Source organism: Dama dama, chromosome 14 (assembly GCF_033118175.1).
Source record: "Dama dama isolate Ldn47 chromosome 14, ASM3311817v1, whole genome shotgun sequence".
NCBI lineage: Eukaryota > Metazoa > Chordata > Mammalia > Artiodactyla > Cervidae > Dama > Dama dama.
Window position 1 is genome coordinate 49,262,655 of NC_083694.1, and position 21,360 is coordinate 49,284,014.

The 21,360-nt window shown below is 48.0% G+C and overlaps 1 protein-coding gene across 2 annotated transcripts in view; it reads right to left on the bottom strand.

Moving 5' to 3' along the window:
* TMEM51 (transmembrane protein 51) overlaps window positions 1–6,122 on the bottom strand; it is a 53,991-nt gene extending 47,869 nt beyond the window's left edge. For both annotated transcript variants that reach the window (XM_061160703.1, XM_061160702.1), the window contains exon 1: window positions 5,887–6,122. The gene's annotated coding sequence lies outside the window, so the exon portion shown is untranslated. The remainder of the gene's footprint in view (window positions 1–5,886) is intronic.
* Between the last annotated feature and the right edge of the window lie 15,238 nt (window positions 6,123–21,360).

The window sequence follows — 21,360 nt, forward strand, 5'->3', positions numbered from 1 at the left end:
GACAGTTACAGGCTTTATGATAAACATGAGCTCCTAGTGAACATACCAGTGTGGCTCAGGGGAGACTCAGGCTGCAGGGCCAACCTGTGTCTTCAGCCAGGAGCTCTGACTTGTATTGACTGCAGCACCTCATGGAGACGCTTGTCAAGGGAGCCTGAGAGCCCACCTCACCCGCAAAGGCCACTCTGTCTTCTGGCCTCCGTTTCTTCTTCTCAGAATCAGTCCAGGTTTGATGCATGATACAGGGTGCTCGGGGCTGGTGCCATGGGATGACCCAGAGGGATGGGATGGGGAGGCAGGTGGGAGGGGCATTCAGGATAGGGAACACATGTACACTCATGGCGGATTCAAGTCAATGTATGGCAAAACCAATACAATATTGTAAAGTAAAATAAATAAATTAATTAATTTAAAAAAAAAGAATCGAGGCAGCTTGACCAGCAGCAGTTTTCTTTATTTAAAGTTGCAGAATCTCTTTAAAGGGATTTTCGCACAGTGACATCTGGAATATTTGCAAGCAGAGTTTCTTTCCAGCTGGCCCCTCATAGACCCCTGAGTTGCTTCTGGGAATCCATCCAAGGAATCCCAAGTTTTCCAGGATCACTGTATAAAAACCAGTGAACCAGAGCACTGCTGCCCAAGGTTCTTACCCTGCTGCCTAGCTGCCTACAAATAACTGAGATGAAAGTTTCACTGAAGAATACTTCTCATGGCAGGAGATGCATTGCTTACTAGTTTACTTTCTTCTATTTCACTTCAAAAGAGCCAGTGGAAAACCGTTTCCCTGATTTTTAAACCCACGAATAAGTCGCTGCCTGTAGTCTGTAAGCACAGCCTAAGGAACCTCTGGGAACACTTCTGGTATTGATGATCTCTAATATTGAGATCACTTCTAGTATTGGCATTAGTAAAACTCTTAGACTTCCCAGGTGGCTAAGTGGTAAAGTGTCAATGCAGGAGATGCAGGTTTGATCCCTGGATTGGTAAGATCCTGAGGAGTAGGAAATGGCAACCCATTCCAGTATTCTTGCCTGGAAAATACCATGAACAGAGGAGCCTGGTGGGCTACAGTCCATGGGGTCACAAAGAGTCAGATATGACTGAGCAACTGAGCATGTAGCCGGCATGCAGTAAAGCTGTGATCCTATTAGAGGATGAGAGATGCCAGAAAATCCTGTCCCCAGGGTGGAGTGCCTGACCTTATCACCTGAGTAACACATTTTCTGCACATCTTTGCCACTGAAACACCTACTCTCCAAGACGCAGAGCTTGGAGACGAGCAAACCAAATACTGACTTTTCTAGGGACCCGCACTTGCCACCCTGGTGCCTAGTCCTGGGGAGATCTGGGGAAGGTGTGATGACAACAGGGTGGGAGCACCAGGCTAGGTTAAAACCAACACAGCCAAGGATCGGAAGAAACAAAGTTCTCTACCTCCCCGCTGTAATCTGTGGATCACATCCACCCTACCCCACCCCGATAACTGATGTCCTCCATTTCTAAGAGGCTGCTGACAATCAATGTTTGCTTTAGATCTGGTAAACACGACCCTTTCCCCAACACCCATGGTGATGCAGAAAAATGGCCCCTAGAAGTCCTACAGTGGTGAGTAATTTGCATAGGGTTACAGAATTTGGGCTCAGTGGTAAAGAGTCTGCCTGCAATGCAGGCGACGCAGGAGACCTGGGTCGAGAAGATCCCCTGGAGGAAGGCATAGCAACCTATTCCAGTATTCTTGCCTAGAGGATCCCATGGACAGAAGAATCTGGCAGGCTACATACAGTTCATAGTGTCGCAAAGAGTTGGCCACAACTCAGCAACTGAGCACGCATGTGTGCGTAGGATTCAGGCTCCTGGAGTGTTCTGTCAGAGTCAACTCAAAATTCTGGCCTCCTAAGTACCTCCAGCCATCAGATAGTAGGAGCACATGAGACTGGCAGGTTAGAACCAGTGTGAAAAAGTTGTCACAGGAAAGTACACATTATGATTATGAGTTGAAAAACCAGAGTATGAAATAGAGCAAGCAAGCTAAAAAGAAAAAGTCTGAATAAGACACCACCATATGGACAGTGGGTGTCAGCACCTCGTGATATATTCCTTCCAAGTTTTCTACAATAAGCATGTACTTCCTTTGTAATCTGGGGGTGAAAATAACTTTAAGAGCCTGTCTCTCCAGGGGCACACGATAAAGTATGGTTCAGGGAGCAGCAAGTAAGTTTAATCACTAGCTTAGTCCCTGGCATGAATGTCAGTTTGAAGAGATAGGTCCTGAAAATGTCAAGACACATATATTCCTTGTTTTGGGGGGAGGGGGGGCTCAGCATTTACTCCTTCTGGACATGTGACTGTAGGTGTCCCCCTAAATTCCTGGCAGTGTGGAGTATATATAGAGGGGGGTTCTTGGAGGGGGTGTGTGCTCTGCTTTTCTTTTTTTTCCTTCAAGAAACATCCTTAAAATCATTCAAGGCAAAATCAGGAAACTTGAGCTCTAGCCCTAGCTCTGATCTCAGGCCTGTCCCTTCCCTTCCTTGGGCCTCAATTTCCCCATTTGTAAGGTCCCTTTTGGCTCTAATATTCTAAGAGTTAAAGGAACCAGCACTCAGATTTAAGGGTTGCTAAGCCTGATGAATCTAGGGCAAGAGAGAATAAGGGAACTTTCGGCTGCTCAGGCTGAGTAAACAACTCAGAGTAGAAAGCGAGGGCCCAGCCTAGCGTCCTGACACAGGGCTTGGGGCCGAGAGGAGGGAGGAGTTGAGAATCAGCCCCCAGAGCATGGCCTCTGGTCAGTGTCTTGGGGTTGTCTCCAAAGGGTAGGGCAGTCTGGCCTGGAGTAGGCAAAGCCAAACAAGTGACCCATTTCTTTGTGGAGCCGGAGCTCCCAGCAAGGGCGGCCAGTGCACCAAATGCTCAATCCAGAGAGAGGAAAAAGCATCACAAGGCTAAACAGGGCCACTTGTCCAAACTGGGGAGGAGCGAGACAGATGTTGAGACAACCTCCTCCCTGGACTAACCCAGGGCCTGGAACAAGCCTTTGACCTGACTGTGGCCAATCTCCTGGGATAACAGGTTCCACTGCTGACTTGCTGTGTGCCCTTGGGTGAGTTCCTTCTCTCCTCAAATGAGAGGACATGCCTAGGTCCTCCTGTGACAGGTGAAAGACCATGCATGGTCCACGTCCAAGTAAAGGAGACTTATAATCGGAAGAAGGATACTCTTACATCTGTCAACTGCAAAAAGAACTCCTCTAAGATTCAGAGCGGACAACAAAAGTGAAAGCAAAAGCCAGTAGCCAGAAGCGGACCCTTCACCTCATCACCAGTCAGAAGGCATCTGAAGTTCGGGAACTTCCCCAGCACTTAGGGAGAAAAGTCTTCTCAGTGCCTCAAATGAGAAGCCCAGAGTCAAAGGCCCTGGAGCTCCGATCTCCTCCAGCCCCGGGGCTCGGAGGGCTTTACTACCAGCCCTATAGAAGGAGGAAAGAACATTTACCAGAACCATGACCCAGGAGCCCCCCAAAGGGGCAGGCTGTCCAGTGTAACTCTCAACAGGAGATGGCCTGCTGGCTCTGCTTCCAGCGTTGCCATTCCTTGCACACAGAAACTCCTGGACCCCATGACTTCTAGAGATGGAGAGTTGGAAAGCCACAGCTGGACTGGCTTGGACCCTGCCAAGATCCCACCACCTCACTCTGGCAGGAGACAGGCTGGCAGCCTGAGCTTCACCCTACATCCACAAATCTCACCCTTGACCAGTGGTCACGTGTTAAGAGCACATGTTAATCTCTGCCTCCTGACTGGGGCTCCGTATCAGCCTCCTTTATCATCCCCTCTGCCCCCACCAACCTGCAGGCCAGCCTCTTTCCTCTCTGTCAACCTTCTCCAAACTCCCACCTAACTTCTATGCAGCTAGGTTTATCTTCTGAATGCATCAACAGGGCCGAATCACTCTTCTGCTTAAAGAACTTGAACGGAATTTGCATCTTTCTTTGTCTTTCCTGTCCAGTGATGTATGCTGAGCACCCAGGACACTGCTTGGCCCACACAGGCATGCAGTTGACATCTGTGGTTCCAAGATGGCTACTGAACAAAGTCCCACCTGTGATGACCTGGCCCTGCCTCTCCAGTCCAGTTCATCCCAGATCCTCCACTCCCTTTACTTCCCCCCATCTTCCCACAAACCTGCCATGACCTGAGCACCTCCCAGTACATCCCGTGCACCTTCATACCTCCATGCCTTTGCCTGTGCTGTTCCATCTGCCCAGACACCCTTCCTACCCCATCCCTCCAGGAGACTCCACTTCACTATTTAATATCCCAACATTCTTTTCTTAGCAGGATCTCCTGGCATGCCTCACCCTGAGTTTCTTTGTTTCCTCTCTTCCTCCCTAACCTGGCACCACAGCTTCCTACAGAGTACTTGCCATGTGCTAGGCATGAATGTCCCACACCCTAGGTTATCATTCCCATTATACAGGTGAAGAAACTGAGGCTCACAGAGGCTGTGACAGCCCACTGTGGGTCACACTGCCAGGAAATGGTGGGGTCTGACTATATTGCCACCTCTTTAATACACTTGCCATTTACTATTCACTAGACTGGTAGCTCTCTGAGGCCCCTTGACCTTGTACCCTCGGGGCAGGCCTGGGCCTTTGTCATGCTCAAGAAGCCTTAATCACTGAAACACTGTCAGTTCAGGACACCTAGAGGAACAGATCACAGTCAGCCCCCTCCCCTTCTTCTGTCTTCCGTGTTTTCTCCTTCTGGCAAGTTGGGGAGGGACACATTTGGAGGGAAAGGGGCTCCCTGCCAATTTCATTTGGCCCTATCAACCTAGGTCAAGATCCCCGTGTGACGTCTGCAAAGTGCGAAGGCCTTTCACAGGTCCCAGAGCCGACTAGGAAAGCCATCTTCAAGTGATCCCCTCAAAACGAAAGCCAGAAGCCATCAATATCAGACGCCAATCCCTCTCCAGCGGCCCAACAGGCTGGCTCCGGTCCCGCCCACCGCGTTCCGGCCACGCCTCGGTTCCGCGCTTCTGGACCACTGGCAAAGACAGGAGGGACCCGACCCGGGACCACACAGGCGTCTCTGTGCGCAGCACAGGTGCCCGGGGCCGCTACCCGCCTGGAAAGTCCCGGGCGGGACCGGGGAAACCGCAGGGACGGGCAGGTCTCCTGCACCCTCGTCCTTCGGCTAGGAAAGCTTTCTTTCTGAAAATGACTATCCTATCCTTCGGCTAGGAAAGCTTTCTTTCTGAAAGTTAATCAGACCCGGAGTTCGGGGCCACGGGGCTCCCTTCAGGGCGCAGACGAGAGCTGTGATTTGAATCTGAGCAGTACTTGCTCTGCGGCAGGCACGAATGCCCCACCTCACCCCATTTGTAGATGAAGAAACCTGGTCACACCTACTCTGTTCACACCCCATTCGTCACCCTTTGCCTCTAGTACCTAAAACACACACACTCACGAACCTAAATCCCTTAAAAGTCTCCATTTCCAAAAAGGATTAAGGGATGGGGGAAAGGGCCTCGTTCGGGCAGCGCCAGGGTAGTTTCCTGGGACCTAGTGAGAAGTTCTGCCCTAAGCACCGGGGGAAGATGCCTCTTTGGCTACGGGTTCGGAACTGACAGGCGGATGGCACCTGTCCCCCCCAACAGGAGCCCGGAGGCCGGCTGTCTCCTCTCAGCCAAAGCCAGCTGGCCCCAGCGCGATGACTGGGAGCTGGGTGGTCCAGAGGATGCGAGTACGGAGTTCCTCCGCCGCAGACCCGGGGCAGGAAGCTCTCAGACGATCCTACAGACAGACCCGCACAGCCGTCGACTCCCTCCGGGGCCCCGTGGGGAACAGTCCCTCCTCCAGGCGCGGCGGGGCGGAAGGCGCAGACTCACCGGTGCGGCGGCGGTTCCAGCTTGGTCTCCGTCGGGCGGCCGGGGGCTGGGGGCTCCACGACCCCGGCCCCCTCCCCTAGGCTGCCTGCTTAGGGTGCCGCGATCCCGGGGCTGGGGGATCAGGGGAGGCTCGGTCGAAGGAGCACGGTGGCGGAGAGCGCGCCGCCAGCTCTCGGACTCGGATGGGGACGCAGGAAGCGCGGCCCCCGAGCGGCTGCGTGCGGGAGGGAGGGACCGAGAGAGGCGGAGGGCGGTGCCGGCCCCGAGTGGCCTCCGGCCCCGGGAGGCACCGCCCACCAGTCGACCCTCCCCCTCGGCCCTCCGGGCCACCTGGAGCCCCCGGGCACCGAGCCCCAGCTGCGAAGAGAAGACACCCACTCCCCGGATCGGCTGGGGGAGTGCGGGCCGGGGGAGTTGGACCCCACGAAATTGGCTAACCCGGGATGTGGGGGAGAGAGCAGCCTGCGCCTGCCCCCCGGGGCACAGTTCATGTGGCGCCGGGTGGGAAGGGTGTGTCGGCCGGGAGTCCGGGTTTTAAGTGTTAAGGAGACCAGACCCGGTGCGAGTGCAGAGGTTCAGCTCCGCCGGCCCGCCCGCTGCGCCTTTCCAGGTGGGGTGCTCACCTGGCCAGCCGGTGCGCCGGCCTCCCCGCCTCCCCTCTTCCTCCTCCCCCTCCTGGGGAGGCTGCCCTTCCCTCTTCACCCTCGGGCAGGGTCTGGGCGCTGGGCCCCGCCCGCACCTCCCAGGGCTGGTCCCTGCAAGGTGATTGATGGGAGGAGGTAGGAAAGGAGGAAGCGAGTTTTTGAAAAGCGAGTCATCTCAGGCCCTCGACCTGCCCCCACCCCCCCACCCCGGGTCCCCTGAGCGCCCTCCGGGTCGCACACTTAAGCCTTGGTCGGGGTGGAGCCCACCAGGAGCCTGCGCCCGGGCCCGGGATCGGGGCCTTCCCAGCTGGCGTCTTGTCTCCAGCTTTGCCGAGAACTTGGGCATGGAAGCTCCGGTTGGTGTCTTGCCGACCAGGTGGCAGGCGGGCGGACCGCCTCTGCTTAGATCTTCAGAGCTGCTGCCCGAGGCCTGGTTCTGGGCAGGGTGAACCACAGCTCGGAAGGCACCTCTGCCCCCTGCCTGGAGGTTTGGCCTAGAACTGCGCTTCTGGGACCCAGCCCGATTCTAAACACGCAGGTAGCCGTCCTCCTCCTCCTTCAATCTTAGATTGTTTTGCTTTCCAAGAGAGGTCAGGTCAGGTCAGGATCCCTTTTCTCCGAGTGTCCAGCCCTTTGAAGTTCAAATCCTGAGAAAAGCTGATAGGCCAGGTGTCAGAGAATCTAGCTGAGGACAGAAGGCGCCTCCTACTGGGAATCTGCCCTGTCCAGGATGGAAAACAGATACCCTGGTGGAAATTGCAATCAGGTTCACTTTCAAACTGCCAGCTTCGTGAGTACACCAGATTTGCATGTGTGTGTACCTACAGAGTGGTTGCACGTGGGTATTTTTTCCCATTGCTGCTTCTTCACATGCATGTGTGTGTGTGTTAGTCCTTTAGTCCTGTCCGACTCTTTGCAACCCCAGGGACTGTAGCCCACCAGGCTCCTCTGTCCATGGAATTCTCCAGGCAAGAATGCTGGAGTGGGTCGCAGTTCCCTTCTCCAGGTCTTACACGTGCATGATAATAGTTCGATAGGACCTTAGTGTCTACGAAGAGGTCAGTTTGGGGCTGTCTTGTGATTTTGAGGAGGGAAAGGCATTTAGGGAAACAGTAATGAGTCTCCCTGAGTATATCAATAACTGGTATTCTTCATTTCCTTACTGTGAACCAAGAACCCAGTTACCACCTGCTTCCCTTGCACCATCTTATTTAATCCTTAAAACAACCCTGCAGATGGTTATTGGTTATGCTCACTTTATAGAACAGAAAGCTGAAGCTTAAGGGGATGAGGTCATTTGCCCAAAGTCACACTTTAGGCAAATGAGGAGTATCGGGAGCTTGACCCAAATGCGTCCCCTCCAGAGCCTCTCCTCTCCCTACTATAGAAAAATCACCCATCAGGCTCTGGGCCCTAAGACAAGTTCCCCTGTGTCTCCAGTCTGTCACTCAGGAAGAAGACATGATTGTCACACTCTGTATAGTGATGTAATTCTTTACAAGTCAGTCTCTTCTTCTGAGGACAGGGACCACTGTGCTCCCAACAGTCTTTGCTTGACTCCCTGCAGGTGCTTAATAAATATTTATTGGATGATTGAAGACTCCAAATAATATTATTTTAGCAAATGGGGAGAACATATGTGGAGAAGGGACCTGTACAACAGGTTCCCGTTTGAAAGCTGTGTGTATCCATTGCAAAGTTTAGACAATGAATTTGGGAACCTTCCAGGCTCCAAAGAAGTGATGGGAAACAGTCACATAGTCCTCAGATAAGACCAGGGATCTGGTTTTCATTTCACTCTGCAAGACTAACTTTGGAGAGGCCTGGGCTGAGGGTGATCATTTCAGACAGCTGCTCTAGCTTCTACCCAGAGGCAAAGGGCCTCAGTACTTTTCCATGCCAGGATCCAACTCTGGGTCCGCCCTGCTCTGCTGCACACCCAGCTGGGCAGGTCTCATTTATCTGAGAATATCATCTTCAGAGTGTTCCTTTTAGTCAGGCTCAGCCTGGCTAATCTGGGGAGAGGCTGGAGAAATTCTCAAAGCTGAACCACAGGCAAAATCCAGAAGCTGGCAAAGGAAGCGTATTTCTCCTTGCCATCCTCCCCTCCAAGCCTTTTCCCTCTAGGTGGTGAGTGTCTCTGAATCTTCCCAGGTTCTCTGTATCCCACCGAGGAGCCTGACAATGTAACCACCACCTGATCCCCCTGTCAACTGACAAGGGCTTGAGAAATGCCTTTGGGGAAAGAGCCAGAAAAATAAATCTCAAAGGGTGGAGTTTCTGTTACTGTTACCATAATAGGCAGAGGGGACGATGACAGTTGCACCATATACTGAGCCCTATGTTTCAAGTGCTCTACAAGCACTGTGTTATTCAATCCCAACAACAGCCTTAGATGGAGAATTTTATTACTCCTGTTTTTCAGGTGAGGCTAAGACTCAGAGAAGTTATGTACCTGGATCCATTAGCAAGTGGTTGAGCTAAGAATTGAACCAAGGTATGTATTTGCTCTTAACCGCTATGCTAGGAACCCTGTGTGGTAGGCAGAGCAATGACTGCCCAAAGATGTTATAGCCTGATCTCCAGAACTGTGAATATGTTACCTTACATGGCAAAAGAGACCTCACATATGTGATTGAGTTAAGGATCCTGAGATGGGGAGACTGTCCTGAATTATCCTGGTGGACCTCACAAGATCACAAGGGTCATCACTGTTGCTCTTGAGCTTTCTCTAGTAGCAGTGAGCCGGGGCTACTCTCTAGTTGTGATGCACAGGCTTCTCCTTGCAGTGGTTTCTCTTGTTATGGAGCAAGGGCTCTAGGGCACATGGGCTTTATAGCACACCGGTTTAGTTGACCTGCAGCATGTGGAATCTTCCCCAGTCGGGGATTGAACCATGTACCCTACGTTGATAGGTGGATTCTTAACCACTGGACCACCAGGGAAGTCCACAAGGCTTCTTATAAGGGAGGCAAGAGGGTCAGAGAAGATGTAACGCTGAAAGCATAGGTCAGAGTAATGCAATGCCCCCTCTTGCTGGAGGGGACCATGAGCCAAGGCATGTGGGAAGTCTCTAGAAGCTGAGAAGGGCCAGGAATGGATTCTCCCCTAGACCTCCAAGAAGAAGCACAGCTCTGCTGACACCTAAATTTTAGCCTACTGAGACCAATTTTGGACTTCTGACCTCTAGAACTGTCAGATGATAACCTCATGTTCAGAGATAAAATTGCCAACATCTGTTGGATCATAGAAAAAGCAAGAAAGTTCCAGAAAATCATCTGCTTCATTGACTATGCTGAAGCCTTTGACTGTGTGGATCACAACAAACTATGGAAAATTCTTAAAGAGATGGGAATACCAGACCACCTTACCTGCCTCCTGAGAAATCTGTATGCAGGTCAAGAAGCAACAGTGAGAAACGGACATGGAACAATGGATGAGTTCCAAATTGGGAAAGGAGTACATCAGGGCTGTATATTGTCACCTTGCTTATTTAACTTATATGCAGAGTACATCATGCGAAATGCTGGGCTGGATGAAGCACAAGCTGGTATCAAGATTGCCATGAGAAATATCAATAACCTCAGTTATGCAGATGACATCTCCCTTATGGCAGAAAGTGAAGAAGAACTAAAGAGGCTATTGATAAAAGTGAAAGAGAGGAGTGAAAAAGCTGGCTTAAAACTCAACATTCAAAAAACGAAGATCAGGGCATCTGGTCCCATCACTTCATGGCAAATAGATGGGGAAACAATGGAAACAGTGACAGACTTTATTTTCTTGGGCTCCAAAATCACTGCAGATGGTGATTGTAGCCATGAAATTAAAAGACGCTTGCTCCTTGGAACTAAAGCTATGACAAACCAGACAGCATATTAAAAAGCAGAGACATTACTTTGCCAACAAAGGTTTGCCTAGTCAAAGCTGTGGTTTTTCCAGTAGTCATGTATGGATGTGAGAGTTGGACCATAAAGAAAGCCGGATGCTGAAGAATTGATGCTTTTGAACTGTGGTGTTAGAGAAGATGCTTGAGAGTCTCTTGGACTGCAAGAAAATGAAACCAGTCAATTGTAAAGGAAATCAGTCCTGAATATTCATTGGAAGGACTGATGCTGAAGCTGAAATTCCAATACTTTGGCTACTTGATGGGAAGAGCTGACTCATTGGAAAAGACCCTGATGCTGGAAAAGATTTAGGAAAGGAGGAGAAGGGGACAACAGAGGATGAGATGGTTAGATGACATCACTGACTCAATGGACATGAGTTTGAGCTCTGGGAGTTGGTGATGGACAGGGAAGCCTGGCATGCTGCAGTCCATAGGGTCACAAAAAGTTGGACATGACTGAGTGACTAAACTGAACTGAACTGAACCTCATGTTGTCCTATGCCATAAAGTTTGTGGTTATTTATTACAGTAGCAGGGGAATCTAATAATCCTGCAAACTCAGCCATGTAGGTAGATGCTTATTTCACGCATCTCTTCAGCTAACTGTTCATTGTAAAACTCTTCTCATATGAGGCACCGTGATACAACCTGTATCATGGATTTAGAAAGAAGGCAGGATTACATCAAACCTCTCTGGTTTCTGAATCCTCTGCCACTTATGAGCTGTGTGACCTTGGGCAAATATCTCATTCTCTCTGAGCCTCAGTTTCTTTGTCTATAAACAGAGTGATGCCAGATTTTTCAGGACCAATATGAGGATCAGGTGAACCAAAATGTAGGAAAGTGCCTTATAAATGGTCCAGTGGCATCTGAACATGAGTCATTTGGGGCATTAGCCTGCGCAGCTCTGAAAGTCTGGATTCTAGGAGGATTGCATACTGTTCTGAGCATTCTTGGCATTCATTTTGACTTGCTCTGCCTGAATGAACAAGTAACTAATTTAAAGTATTAGACTATCTCTAATTGGTGACTAGATCTCAGTCGGTTATAAAGTAAGCTGAAAAATCCACCTAGAGGAAGCGATCATCTTGTAGAAAAACTCAAGTGTGCTTAAGAAGGTGTGTTCAAAGATTTTCACTCATGATTATTTATAACAATGAAAAATTGCTACCAACCTAAATGCCACCAAAAGGAGATATGCTAAATTAATTACAGCCCCGGCTTCTATTGGAATGCTATGCAGTCATGAAGAGAGAAGGAGCTAGAGTTATCTCACAGAGATGAATATCTAAGATATATCATTAACTGAGAAAAGCAAGAGACTAAGCATTTTGATGCCACACAAATGGCTTTTGAAAGAGATGGAGAGGGCTTCCCTGGTAGTCCAGTGGTTAAGAATCTGCCTTGCAATGCAAGGGACACCGGTTCAATCCCTGGTCCAGGAAGATTCCATACACCATGGAGCAATTGTGGTGCATGGAGCCGATGCACCACATTTCCTGAGCCCTTGCTCTACAGCCCAAGGTGCGCAGCTACTGAGCCTGTGTACTGCAGGTGCTGAAGCTCATATGCCTAGAGCCTATGCTCTGCAACAAAAGAAGCTACCGCAATGAGGAGCCCACACACTGCAATGAACAGTAGCCCCTGCCTGCTCCCACTTGCTGCAACTAGAGGAAGCCCACGTGCAGCAACAAAGGCCCATCACAGTTAAAAAAATAAAGTAGATAAATAAATCTTTTTTAAAAATAAAAGAGATGGAGACACATATATTTGATTAAGCATAAAAAGTGTTCAGGAGGGATCAACCCAAAGCAAAACATAATTATCCTTAGAAATTTAGGAGAAGTGTGTGTGTGTACATGTGTGTGTGTGTGTGTGATGGGGAGGTAATTATTACTTTTTCAGTAACAACATATTTAATAATAAAACTTAGAAAAATAGAGGGTCCAGGAACCACCTGTATGGTTCACCAAGAACACGCACTCCTTAGTCTGCCCCTGTGTCTTCTCTTTCTTGCCATGGTCTTTCCCCACGGTGACCCCCTTTTTACTCATTTATAAACTCTGAGAATCTAAGCAATGTCTTCACCTTGTGACTCTTACCATAGTCAGCAGTAAATCACACATTGGTCCTTGTAACCTGGCCTTCGCCTAGAGTGGCTCACACCCACCAGGAAAGGATGTGTCTTGTGTGCATGTATCATCTATGACATACCAGCCCAACCTCTCTAAAGGTTGAATCAGGTTTGTGTAGTGAGAAATTGTGGTCATATAGTACAAAGTGAAATTGGATCCTTGGACTATTTGTTTAATTAAAACCATTTCATCCCACTTCTTGAAATTTTTTCATTTGAGAAATACACATCTCCCTGAGTTACCTATTTAATGAGGTCTGTGTAGACAGGTCAGATGGCCCAGAATGGAGCTGTTGAAGATATGGCTTGGAGTGCAGGTTCTTGGGACCCCTGAGCACAGAGAGCCAGCAATTCTTTCTCCTCTTCACCCCATATTCTTCTGTGCCCCACCCTGCAGAAAAGCTTTCTCCAGATCTCATAACGAGTCAGTTCATCCAGCTACTTCCTAACTGGGGTCCTGTTCCCAACTCTCCCCTTGGATCCATTCTCCCTGTTGAAGGGTCAGCAGTGTGAAACACAGATAGGGGCACTGGTTCCCCTCTGCCGTTGGCATTAAGTCCAGGCTCCGTGACAAGGACACACACGGACTTCATAATCATGCGGGCCCTTCTGATGTGCTCAGCCTCATTACTCATGCTGCTTCAGGCTCCCTGCTCTGTCATTCTCTTCTGGTGGGTCCCTTTTCCATCAGTGACGAAACCTTTCCCAGAAGCTCCCAGCAAACTTCCTTGATCACTCCCTTCCTGGAGCTGGGTCACATGCATGCGTGCGTGTGTGGTAAGTCACTTCAGTTGTGTCCAACTCTTTGTGGACTACAGCCTGTGGACAGTAGCCCACCAGGCTCCTCTGTTCATGGGATTCTCCAGGCAAGTATACTGGAGTGAGTTGCCATGCTCTCCTCCAGGGGATCTTCCCAACCCAGGGATCAAACCCTTGTCTCTTAAGTCTCCTGCCTTGGCAGGCAGGTTCTTTACCACTAGTGCCACCTGGGAAGCCCAGATAAGTCACATGCCCGCTCCTAAATCCATCACAGTGAGGACCCTCCAGACTGGAGTAGATGTTTAGAATGTACCTGGAGTCAGTTGGGGCTGGTGCAGACACCTGAACCAAATGAAGACTCTGCCAACAGGAGGAAGTCAGTGGTGGTTGGTAGCCCCCAGCAGGCACTATAGCAGCCACTGTCAGTACAGGAAGGTCTCTGTGTTGGGCTGGCACTTGCCAAAGCAGGAAAACCCTCTGCAGAGAAAGGGGGAGAGAGATGCTTCTGGGATTCCTGCTGGCCTTCCACTTCTTAAGGCTGAGCAGTATTCCTGTTTCACCAGGTTTCCTTTTTTCTTAAACTAGTCTGATGAGCTTCCGTTTCTTACAACAAAAGGACCCTAAGAGAATCCTTTTGAAGCTTTTGCAAGCAGCCTGGAAGAGGGCCAGAGACCAAGCACAGATGTCCTAATCCTATTCCTATTAACTAACTGCTTTGAAACCATGAGCAGCAAACACGAGGGCCCTGTGGGACTTGGATTTCAAGGAAAAACATTCACCTCTAGGATAAGTAAATAATAATAGCAGCCACAGAGCACTGACTATATGCCAGGCACTATTCTACCCAACTTGCAAGTACTGTCTCATTTCAGTTCAGTTCAGTTCAGTTGCTCAGTTGTGTCCGACTCTTTGCAACCCCATGGACTGCAGCATGCCAGGCTTCCCTGTCCACCACCAACTCCCAGAGCTTGCTCAAACTCATGTCCATCAAGTCGGTGGTGCCATCCAACCATCTCATCCTCTGTCATCCCCTTCTCCTCCTGCCTTCAATCTTTCCCAGCATCAGGGTCTTTTCCAATGAGTCAGCTCTTCGCATCAGGTGCCAAAGTATTGGAATTTCAGCTTCAGCATCAGTCCTTCCAACAAATATTCTGGACTGATTTCCTTTATGATTGACTCTCAAGAGTCCTCTCCAACACCATAGTTCAAAAGCATAAATTCTTCGGCACTCAGCTTTCTTTATTGTCCAACTCTCACATCCATACATGACTACTGGTAAAACCATAGCTTTGACTAGATGGATGTTTTTTGGGAAAGTAATGTCTCTGCTTTTTAATATGCTGTCTAGGTTTGTCGTAGCTTCTCTTCCAAGGATCAAGTGTCTTTTAATTTCATGGCTGCAGTCACCATCTGCAGTGATTTTGGAGCCCAAGAAAATAAAGTCTGTCACTATTTCCATTGTTTCCCCATCTATTTGCCATGAAGTGATGGGATCAGATGCCATGATCTTTGTTTTTTTAATGTTGAGTTTTAAGCCAGCTTTTCACTCTCCTCTTTCACTTTCATCAAGAGGCTCTTCAGTTTCTCTTCATTTTCTGCCATAAGGGTGGTATCATCTGCATATCTGAGGTTATTGATATTTCTCCTGGCAATCTTGATTCCAGCTTGTGCTTCATCCAGCCCAGCATTTCACATGATATACTCTGCATATAAGTTAAATAGGAAGGGTGACAATATACAGCCTTGAAGTATTCCTTTCCCAGTTTGAAACTGCCTCATTTAATCATCCTCATAACTACATAAGGAAGATACTATAGTTCCCCCATTTTACAGATGAGGAAATTGAGATTCATAGACGTTAAATGACTTGATCAAGCTCACTCAGCTGGTGAGTGATGGGGTCTGCCTATGACCCCAACATACCTGGAGCCCATGCTCTCACCTACTTCTCCACCCTGGCTCTCATGTAAGTGGTGTTTATGATACCCTGAGGGACTCCTTGATTCAGGTTTCGAAGATGAAGGATGAACCTGGGGACAGAGATTCAGCTTCCCTAGAGGAGGTGGACCCCAGGAGGGGCACAGTCAAGTCTTCCACACCTGCCAGGGTCCTGGTGGCCCATTCATCTTGCCCAGGCTGCCGCAGTGGGCTAATGCTTACTGACACTGGTTTTTCTCCCTTTTGCTCTTTCCAGATCTTAGTGCCTTTTACTTTGGGAAAAGCTTAGTTCAGCAGAAACACTTGCGAATTTCGAGAGTCAGGAGTTTGAGTTGCAAGAATGTGGACTTTGAGTTTCCAAAACAGAAGTCCTAGAGGCCCCTGGGTATAATGTTTATGTTATTAACAAAAGGTTTAGAGATTGAGAGACCCCAGAGCCATTTCCCCCAGCCCAGATAAGGTCAAGGGTCCGTGGGTTGGGGGGTCAGGTAGAGGGACAGAGCTCTATCTGGGTCTCCAGAGAAGTGAGTGGTGGCTGAAACAGCGACCCTGTGCTGTCTGGGTGAGAGAGTGTGGGTTGGGGGCGAGCCTGGGAGAATGTCTCTGCTTACCCTACATGGCAAGGGAGCAGGGGGGTGGTCACATGGAGTGATTGGCAGAGGGGCCAAGACAGCATTGCAGGGGGTTGCCAGGCCCTGCCTATGCCTCCAGTGTGCCCAAGAGGACAGAAGAAGCAGAGAGAAGAGAGAGAAGCTGGGCCCAGAGAGCGCTTCCAGGAGGCCTAGGAGGGAACAACTGTCTTCTGAGAGACAGAAACAAGGCGACCTCAGCAGGTGCCAGAGATGAGATCGCCACTGCCCCCTGCCCAGGTCTGGTCCTTCGTGAGAGCTGCTGTTCCTCACAGGGCTGTCTGGTTCAGCTTTGCCCTTTTGTATATTTCTACGTGAAGGAGGGTAACAAGGGTCTTCAGGAGACATAGAGGAGGCAGAGTGTGGAGCAGAGAAATAATACTCCTGCCCTTTCTGTATCCTCTTTTTCATTTATTTATTTTTGACTGTGCTGGGTATTCGTGGCTACTCACAGGCTTTCTCTAGTTCAGTGAGTAGAGGGTACTCTCTAGTTGGGGTTCGGGGGCTTCTCATTGTGGTGGTTTCTCTTACTGAAGATCATGGGCTCTAGGTGCTCGGGTTTCATTGTGGTGCAGGGCTTAGCTGCCCTGCAGCACGTGGGATGTCCCCAGACCAGGGATCCAACATGTGTCCCTGCATTGGAGGGCAGATTCTTAACCAGTGGACCACCAAGGAAGTCCATCTTTTAAAAAAAAATATGTATTTAATTAATAAATGACCCAATCAAAAAATGGGCCAAAGAACTAAACAGACATTTCTCCAAAGAAGACATAGATGGATAACAAACACATGAAAAGATACTCAACGTCACTCATTATCAGAGAAATGCAAATCAAAACCACAATGAGCTACCATTTCACGCCAGTCAGGATGGCTGCTATCCAGAAGTCTACAAGCAATAAATGCTGGAAAGGGTGTGGAGAAAAGGGAACCCTCTTACACTGTTGGTGGGAATGCAAACTAGTACAGCCACTATGGAGAACAGTGTGGAGATTCCTTAAAAAACTGGAAATAGAACTGCCATATGACCCAGCAATCCCACTACTGGGAACACATACTGAGGAAACCATAATTGAAAGAGATACGTGTACCCCAATGCACTGTTTATAATAGCCAGGTCATGGAAGCAACCTAGATGTCCATCAGCAGATGAATGTATAAGAAAGCTGTGGTACACATACACAAGGGAATATTACTCAGCCATTAAAAAGAATTCATTTTAATCAATTCTAATGAGGTGGATGAAACTGGAGCCTATTATACAGAGTGAAGTAAGCCAGAAAGAAAAACACCAATACACTATTCTAACACATATATATGGAATTTAGAAAGATGGTAACGATAACCCTGTATGCGAGACAGCAAAAGAGACACAGATGTATCGAACAGTCTTTTAGACTCTGTGGGAGAGGGCGAGGGTGGGATGATTTGGGAGAATGGCATTGAAACATGTATATTATCATATGTGAGATGAATCACCAGTCCAGGTTCGATGCATGAGACAGGGTGCTCAAGGCTGGTGCACTGGGATGACCCGGAGGGATGGGATGGGGAGGGAGGAGGGAGGGGGGTTCAGGATGGGGAACACATGTACACCCGTGGTGGATTCATGTCAATGTATGGCAAAACCAATACAATATTATAAAGTAATTAGCCTCCAATTAACATAAATAAATTTATATTAAAAATATATATGTATTTATTAATTTCTTTATTTGGCTGCACTGGGTCTTAGTTGCAGCACATGGAATCTTTAACTGTGGCATGTGAACTCTTAGTTGTGGCATTCGAGGTCTAGTTCTCTGACCAGGGATCAAACCTGGGCCCCTGCATTAGGACTGTGGGGTCTTAGCTACTGGACCACCAGGGAAGTCCTTCTGCTTCCTCTTTTAGGCAGCCCACCTAGACGTCTCTGTCTTCCACCATTTCAGCTCTCACTGCACCCTCGTTTCCTGCAGAAAAGCCTCCTAGTACTGAGATAGTGGAGGTGATGGTTCTTTGTAGCTACTTGATAAGGACTTCCCCCCATCAGCAGCCTCCAACCTGCTCTAACCATACTTGCCAAGTACATAATTGTGTCTGTTTGGGTGGAAATTCAATATGACACTGTTGCCCGGGTGACTGTTACCGTTGTCCGTGACTCTTATGGCTCTTCAGCCCAGAGTTCTGCACTGTGCTGGGCACTGCAGGATGTTTAGCTGCCTCCCTGAGACCCTACCCACTAGACGTGAGTGGCTGCCCTCTCTCACGCTGGGACAACCGACCATGACTCCAGCGTCAAATGTCCCTTCGGGTCGGTCAGCCCCAGTTAAGGGCTGCTGCTTAGAACATTACATACAAGATTTCCAGCATGTGCTTTTTGCTCTGATATTGATGTCTGATAATGATAGCCAGAGAAATAGAATCAGAAAATCAGTGGCCCAGAAACCAGAAGACCTGGGTTCAAGTCCAGTAGAGACATTTCTTACCTGTGTGACCATGAACAGATTACAGTTTTCATCTATGTGTACTGGGAATAATAAATAAGGAGAGGGGTTTTAACTGGTTTCATTCACTACTGTAACTCCAATATCTAGAATGATGCATGGTGCATAGTAAGTGTTCAAGAAAATTGTGTCTATTGAATGAATCTCTGCCCTGCCTTCCTCCTAGGGCTTCCAATGAAAAAGCCTGTGCAAAATTCTATGACTAAGGGGCCAGAGAAAACACTGTACTCTGTCCAAACTCAGAACACAGCTTCCCTAGCTGACAGTTCCTAAACTAGCTTTATATTCACTAAGGATCCATAGTAACCCCAAATTGGAGACAATCTAAATGTTCTTCAATAGGGGAATGGTTAAACTGTAGTATAGCCATACCACAGAATACCATGCAGCAATCAAAATGAACAAATTGTCAATATATGCAACAATTTGGACAGAGCTGAAGGAATCATGCTGAGTAGAAAGAGCCAGTCTCAAAAGGTTACTTAGTATATGATTTCATTGATATAATATTCTTAAAATAAGTAAATTACAGATGAAGATCATTGGCAGGGGATAGGGGAGTGGAGAAGGGGGAGGAGGGGATGACAGAGGATGAGGTGGTTGGATGGCATCACTAACTCAATGGACATGAATTTGAGCAAGCTCTGGGAGTTGCTGATGGACAGAGAAGCCTGGCATGCTGCAGCCCATGAGGTCACAAAGAGTCGGACATGACTGAGCGACTGAACTGAAATGAGGGGAGAGGATGAGGGAACAGTTGTGTAAAGGAGCTTCTGGTGATGAAAGACTTCTAGATCTTGACTGATCACATGTGATCATACTTATTTACATGTGTGATAAAACTGCATGGAATCACACACACACAAATACATGTAAAACATGAAATCTGAATAAGCTCCATGGATTGTACTAATGTCAACTTCCTGACTGTGCTATTATACCATAATTATGCAAAAGGTTACCATTGGGGAAATCTGGGTGAAGAACACATAAGATCTTCCTGTACATAAAAAAACCACAACAAAACTTTCTGGGACTTCCCTGGCAGTCCAGTGGCTAAGACTCCATGCTCCTAATGCATGGGTTCCAGGATCAATCCCTCGTCAGGGAACTAGATCCCACATGTTGCAACTAAAAATCCCACAACTGAGACCCGGAGGAGACAAATAAATAAATAATTAAATACAAATATTAAAAAAATTCCTGTGAATCTAATTATTTTGAAATAAAGATTTTAACCCAAATAATATATAAATAAAATAAACGAATACATAGAGACATAAGGAATAAAAGAATTCTCCAAAAAAAAAAAACCCTCAAAACCCACATACAGCATAGTATTAGTATTAGTTGGTCAGTAGTGTCTGACTTTCTGCGACCTCATGGACTATACCCCACCAGGCTCCTCTATCTATGGGATTCTCTAGGCAAAAATACTGAAGGGGGTTGCCATTTCCTCCTCCAGGGGACCTTCCCAAATGAACATAAAGGAAACTTCATTAATGTGCCTTAGAGGATATCCCAGGTTAACCTGTTATAGAAAACTGTCTCTTGAGTCTTTAAATTCTATACCAATCTATACCTCTGATTGGCTGATCCAAATCACCAGAGGAGATGAGACTCAGACCACAAACTCGAGCTGGCAGGAAATGTAACTATTTTTCCATGACTCAGCCTAATTTATGATCCAAGCCCCTGTTCTGCCAGGTTCTGACATGTTCACCTCCCCTCTTTGCTGGGGTTGCTTCTAGGTTCTGAGAAGCGCCTGTGTAGCGCTGCCCCACTCACCCCACTCTAGGAGCATATCGGGGGCCAATGCTTTCCACCTAGACTGGCTGCTGGCTATTGGTCCCTGCAAATCCCTGCTGAGCCATTCCTCATCCCAACTCCCACCCCATGCTGGGCCCAGGGAAAACCTGGCAGGGAGACAGGCCCTACCTGGCATCTTCTGATTCATATGTAGTCCACAGTTTGATTTGGCCCACATAGTATTTTTTTTTAATTAATTTCCTTGTGTCTATATGAGATGATGGATGTTCCCTAAACTTATTGTGGGCATCATTTCATGATTATGTAAGTCAAATCATTATGCTGTGCACCTTAAACTTATCCATTGCAATGTATGTCAATTGTATGTATGTCAATTTTATCTTTTTAAAAACTTTTCTTAAAGTTTTCTGTTTTTTTGATGTGGATCATTTTAAAAATCTTTATTGAATTTGTTACAGTATTGCTTCTGCTTTACGTTTTGGTGTTTTGGCCCCAACTCATGTGGGATCTTAGCTTCCACACTCCTTACATTAAAAGGCAAAGTCTTAACCCCTGGACAACCATGGAAGTCCCTGTCAATTGTATCTCAATACAAGTGGAAGGGGAAAAAAAAGAAAGAAAGAAATAGCACATTTTCAATTTTTTTTTTACAAAAAATTAGTTGCCAGTCTTTGAAAATTTAGGAGTTTTCACATAAGGATCTAGCTATCTGAAGCTGAGGGCTCTGAGCACTGGTCCCAATACAGCAACAATCTTAGAACTGTGTCACGGCTGCTGCTTTAGACTGGGCATGTGATTCACTGCAGATTTCCTATTATGCATCCACTCTGGATTCACTCATTTATAAAAACTGTCGGTCCGTGTAAACACTTGAGATGGCAACCCGCACTTTTCCATACTTCTGCCACTTTTGGGTCCCCTGGGACGATTTTTCTCCTGCCCTTTCTGGTGCAGAGAAACATTATGGAACTCAGATATACCTGCCAGATAAAACCTACTATTCTGTCTAAGGTTCCACTGCCCTCCCTGGCTTCACAGGGAAAGAGACACCATGGGACACAGTCCAGGGCCCTTATTCTCGGTTTCTCTTGCTTGCTTTCAAACTCTCCTTCCTCCTGTCTGGGAAGCTTTATTTTTGTCTTAAGAGGCAGGAAGCTTTGCTAGTCCAGTATTTTGGTTGTCCCCCCGCCCCTCCCCTCAAGCTATTCTGTTGTCTGCACACACTTGT